Source organism: Nicotiana sylvestris, chromosome 11, assembly GCF_000393655.2.
Source record: "Nicotiana sylvestris chromosome 11, ASM39365v2, whole genome shotgun sequence".
NCBI classification, from domain to species: domain Eukaryota; kingdom Viridiplantae; phylum Streptophyta; class Magnoliopsida; order Solanales; family Solanaceae; genus Nicotiana; species Nicotiana sylvestris.
The window spans coordinates 159022229-159028589 of NC_091067.1; positions in this window are offsets into that span (position 1 = coordinate 159022229).

The window sequence follows — 6361 nt, forward strand, 5'->3', positions numbered from 1 at the left end:
TTTATATTATATCTAAAATGGTGGATTACTCAGCTTTATGGAAGTATGTCTGATTGACCGAGCCATGTAATCTTTGTGTCTCCTAAGGTATATTTCCATTTATCGTCTAATTTTCCATCGTTCAGAGCATGCTTTATCAATTTCTTCATATTCTCCTGATTTCAATTCTAACAGGGTGGCTTGAGTAAATCAAATATGTTTACCCCTAAAAAATGGATAACAATTAAATTTATAAATGGTTTTAAAGATACATGAATTTATTCAATACAAACAGTAAACATTGCTAGGATAAACAGATAAGAGATGTAATAAATTATCAAAACCGCTTGAAAATAAGAGGGGGTGATTTCGGACTCGAGGTCATCCTTAATGAGGTATCCGTCTTCGATCCCAGGCTTATAATAATGAAACACTAATCAACAAATGTAAGAGCTTTGAATAATAGAAAAATAATAATATATTACCTTGGTATGTGTGTTACAATGTGTTCAATGAATAATCGGACTCCCCTTTATATAGTAGGGGAGTTTTATCGTAAGTACAATTCTATAAAAGGTAAAAAAAATTCTATTTAACTAATCACCGATTTTCTATCGATACGTACCGAGATCCACGCCATGATATTCGGCCGGTCACGGATACTACGGACTTTTGTTAATCGTGTTTGATTGCCTGATAATGTCCTCTGATGTTTTTTGGGATTTGGACCGATCTGGGGTCATGGCGCCGATATTCTCGAGGGCGAGCGTCATACCCTCAGAACCTGTCTCGATGACTCCCTCACCTTGATTTCGGCTCCTTTCCATCACGTTCCTTACTCGATTTATTTTATCGGAAACTGGGCCGTCTTATGTGTTCGATTTCACCCGTATACAGATAGCTCGGAGAGTAAAAACTTACGTAAATGACGAGGAATGACATGAGTTCTCCGATCTCTTCTTCAACACACTGCGACACAAAATGACAAAGAAACCGAAACGTCCCATCAGTCACATCATAGTGACTCCGAACGCGTGTCACCCATTGACAGGTCGTTCCTGAATGCGAAAAGGCGCGAAGACCCTATAAATACTCTTTCCTTCGTTCACTTTTTACTTTTGACCAAGCATCTACCTTTGATTTTTCTCTATATCACTTCCTTCCTTCATTTTTCAATATTCTTCCATACGTTCTCCCAGTTGAACCCTTCTTTTACCATTCACTTAAGCCTGTGCGCTTGATTTCTTAGTAAGCTCTTACCCTTTATCTCCTCATTCTTCTTCATCATGTCGAACCTTTTTACCCAGATAAAAATGGCGAAGACTTCCAAGACCGTTCCCCAAAAAGGTGCTCCTTCTTCTTCGCAGCCCACCACTGAGGTCGAGGGGAACATTTCCGATGTGGTTGTCCTCGAGAGTCCTACTCCGGGCGCGCCCACTGATGAACCAGCGGCCGAGTCCCCCTTGAAAATGTTTGTCCCCAAAGGGTATTCAGTTAATGACGACTTCAAGGTCGAAAATCCTTCTTCGGTTAAAGGCGATGCGAGGCGGTGTCATGGTACATTTGCTCCATTACTGAGGTCGTTCTTCCTATGGTTTGAAAGGACTATGGCTGGATGGATAAAGACGTAGTGATTCCCGGGTTTGATGACGACATTACTACTCATGTTGAGGGATATCTGAGTGTTTACACTTATCCCTTTACATTGGGCCCGGTGGACCCGGTCATCTTGGATTTCTATAGGAGGTACAATGTATACCTCGACCAAATTCATCCATTGTTGTGGAGGATCATAATCCTCCTCCGATATTTTATGAACAAAATTGATTCATGCACGTTCACCATCGATCATCTACTCCATTTGTACAGTCCCTGAATCTTCCGGGGGGGCTAATAAAGCTTGTATGCCGGGCTAGCAAAGCCCTATTTTCAAGTATCAACGAGGATCGGGATCGGGGTTGGCAATGAAGCTTTGTCCGGGTGAGGACCGTTGACCTAATACCTGCCGAGTGGAGGCCATTCCTCGAGAAGTGGAACTCACCTAAGTATAACTCCCTTTTAAATGTCGATTTTATGTTTTATCTTCCTTTTCTTATCGGTGTTTGCTGCGGTGTAGCCCACACTTGCATCCCAAACACCATTCCACATCTTAAGGAGTGGATTAGAGGTATTTGTTTGCATATGCCTTATGCCGAGCGCTCATGGTATGAGCTCTCGAAGGGCCACTATGAGGCCCGTTCTCACGGTAAGAGTCCTTTTCTTAGATAAGTAGCACTAGATTTTCCTTTTCAACACTATGTTTTCATTCCTTCTCTTCTCATTTTTATAGGTTTGCCTAAGACCATTGAGCTTAGGCCCTTAGTAGGGGGTGAAGATCTACTTGTCGATCATTTTGCTTCGGGGTAGTCCAGAGCCACAGCAGGGGAGAAGAAAACAAAGAGGGCTCCAATTTCACCGAGCTCGGAGAAAAAGAAGCCAAAGAGAAGGTTGGTTCATAAGCCAAAGGAAAATTCCAGCTCCCGGGCGCCTGACTCAGACCTGCTTTACTAGCTCAGGGACGATGATAAAAGCAAGTTCGGCAATCCAAACAAGAGTAAGAATTTGAGAATTAAAGGCGGAAGCAATAACAATAAGGAATTGAACAACTAGAATTAAAGTACAGAAAATAAAGGATATGGGAAAATTCAGGAAAATAATTCCAAGAACTTCCAAGAATGCAAGTACTATAGCCTTGACAAGATCCAAGCAACAACGTTTTGATTTATTGAAGAAATCAAACGCCTTTACTTAAGAACAAATCAAAAATAATAGATTCGGATCTTGACCGCTTACAAGTAACTTGAGATAACAATTAGTAACTAGTATTAATCGCCTTCTAAGAATACCACAAAGGAATCAATGAACTAGTAAAGATTGAAAGATAAATCTCAAAACATAAGTAATAAATATTCAAAAGAACTCTCAAAGTATAATATTAAAAATAAATAATGAAGCACCACAATGAATGAAAAGAACTCTTATTTATAGGAGTAAAAAGTCCTTAAAACTGGGTAGGGCGGCTATCAAGGCAAACCCTAACTTGGATGCTGTCACGACCCAATCCCCGAACCCGATCGTGATGGCGCCTCTCGTGAAGACAAGGCCAGCTAGACCAAAACAGAACACCTCTTTTAAACAGTTAATCATCATAAACGGTAATAACATATAATATAATACTCATAAATTGCAGAATTTAACGATAATAACCGCAAGAACCATCCCTACACATGCCTAAACCGGGGTGTCACAAGTCATGAGCTACTACAGAATCTGCTATAGGTCTACAAAGTACGAAATCCGATACAATAGTCTGAAGAAAACATAAATGATAGCGGATAAGAGAGACACGAGGCTGCGGACGTCAACAACTACCTCGTAACTCCAAATCACTACCTAGCCTGGAAGGAATCAGCGCTCAGGTGCGGACTCTGCTATGCCTGAATCTGCACACATGGTGCAGGGAGTAATGTGAGTACTCCGACTTAGTGAGTAATAATTATAAATAATGGCTGAAAGTATGAAAATACGTAACGGCACAAAGCAATTCCATATCAAGCAGTAAAATCACTTAAAGCAGTAAATAAGTGAAGAAATCAAATGTTATTCCTTTTAAAACAAGTAAAACTGGTAATTTAACAGGTAAATAATAAGTAGAAATCCGCCCCTCAGGCACAGTATCAATCGCTCAGCATAGTATCAGCCCCTTGGGCTAACTCTCAGTACAGTATCAGCCCCTCGGGCTCAGTATCAATCACTTAGAACAGTATCAGCTCCTCGGGCTCACTCTCAGAATAGTATCATCCCCTCGGGCTCATATCAATCACTCAGAACAGTATCAGCCCCTCGGGCTCACTCTCAGAATAGTATCAGCCTCATCGGGCTACCTCACAATCACTCATATCAGCCCCTCGGGCATAGCATCGATCACTCAGAACAATGGGTACCCGTGCTCACTGTGGGTGTGCAGACTCCGGAGGGCCCCCTTATGGCCCAAGCGCTATATCAAGCCACCTCGTGACATCATCACTCAGCATATCCTCACATCACTCAAGTCACCGCGTGGCATATAAAGTATCTCAGGCCCTCGGCCTCATATCACTCGGCCTCACATCACTCAAGCCACCATGTGGCTAATAGTAACTCAGCATATCCTCACATATGGCCCTCGGCCTCACTCAGTTCAGAAATCATCATAAGCCCCTTGATAATTAGTAAAACAGTAGTTCTCAGCCCAAAACATGATGTAGAAATATCATTTATGTTTCAAATCTGAGTAAAAGTGGCTGAGTTTGTAAAACAGTAGATATCAACAGGACTGAGTTCAAATAATAAGTCAAGCAGTGAGGAAACAGTGATAAAAATCCCCGAAGGGTTCAAATAGTTGGCACGAAGCCCAAATATGGCAATCAGCCCAAATCATGATGATAACAAATGAATTTCAGTCAAATATTCGGTAAAATCATCAATCGGGATAGACCAAGTCACAATCCCCAGTAGTGAAAGACCCCACGCTCATCATCCAGCGCGTATCTTGCCTCAATATAGCACTACGATGTGCAATCCGGGGTTTCAAACCCTTAGGACATCATTTACAACCATTACTCACCTCGAACTAGCTAATTCTCTAGCTCGCGATGCCTTTGCCCCTCGAATTGGCCTCCACGCGCGTCGAATTTATCAAAAATCAGAACAAATACGTCACAATATGCTAAGAGAACAAAGCCCAAGCGAAAACATTCGAAAAATATCAAAAATCCCAAAATTAGCAAATCTAAACCCCGGGCCCACGTCTCAGAATCAGGTAAAATTTACATTTTCAGAATCCTCATACCCTCACGAGTCTAACCATAACAAAATTATCCAATTCCGATGCCATTTGGTCCTTCAAATCATCATTTTATATTTTTGAAAGGTTTCACAATTTTCTTCCCAAATTCCATCCCAAATCACAAATTAAATGATGAATTCAGTGATAGATTCATGTATTCTAGCCAAATCTGAGTTAAAATCACTTACCCCGATGAATTTCTTGAAAAACCTTCGAAAAATCGCCAAAATACGAGCTCTCTATGTCAAAATATTAAATAAAACCCAAAACCTCGTATTTATAGGGTAACCCTCAGGTTCTAGCCTCCGCTGGCCGCACCAAAATGATCGCGGTCCGCGCAAGCCAGTGCGGTCCGCACAAACACAACCGCGGCTGCACAGGCCTTCCTCTGCAGTGACAGACTTTAGTATTTTGGCCATAAAATTTGCTACAGATGTCTAAATTGCAATATATTTACCTTTCTGGAAACTAGACACGAAGGGCTACAACTTTCATTTTCGAGTCATCTCAAAATTCCTTGTGTATCAAAAGATATGAGCTTCCGAAGTTGGACCGATGATCTGCAGATCTTCATGACCGCGGCCGCGGTCACTTTTACGCGCCCAACACTAAGCCAGCACGCCCAACGCTAATTCTACCGCAGCCAGCGCTAACAATTCTGCCCCCATCCATTTTCTAAGTTCTGAAATGTCTGTACCCACTCAAAACTCACCCGAAATACATCCGGAGCCATCAGACCTCAACCCAAACATACCAACACCTCCCATAATATCATTAACACCTAGTAGAGTTTTCGAATCACTCCGAACAACATCAAAACACAAAAATCAACTTCGGATTCAAGCCTAAGAACTCCAAGAACTCTTAAATTATGCTTTCGATAAAAAAGTCTATCAAATCTCGTTCGAATTATCTGAAATTTTGCACGCACAACCCAAATGACACAACGAAACTACTGGAACTCTCAGAATTCCATTCCGACCCCTATATCAAAATCTCACCTATCGACCGGAAAGCGCCGAAATCTCAATTTCGCCAATCCAAGCCTAAACCTTCCACAGACTTCTAAAATGCATTCCGATCATGCTCTTAAGTCCCAAATCACCTAACGAAGCTAACCAAATCATAAAAATTCCCATTCGAGATCAAATACACATAAGTCAAATTTTGGTCAACCCTTTCAAATTTTAAGCTTTCAACTGATATTGTTCTTTCAAATTCATTCTGATTAACCTGAAACCCAACACAAATGATTTACATAAGTCATAATACACCACACGGGGCAAGTCATGCCCGAGAACTGGCGGGCGAAATGCAAAAGCTCAAAGCGATCGGTCGGGTCGTTACAGAGGCTAAGCTAAATACTAGAAAATATAATAAAAACTAAGAAAAATAAGAGGGTGGGCGGCCAAATCCTTTGGGGCAAATTTGGGACTTAAAACTACTAGTTTGGGCCATTGGTTTGGACTCCAATTGGTCTCCTTTTGAAACACCCCCTTTTGGACCTCCTTTAAG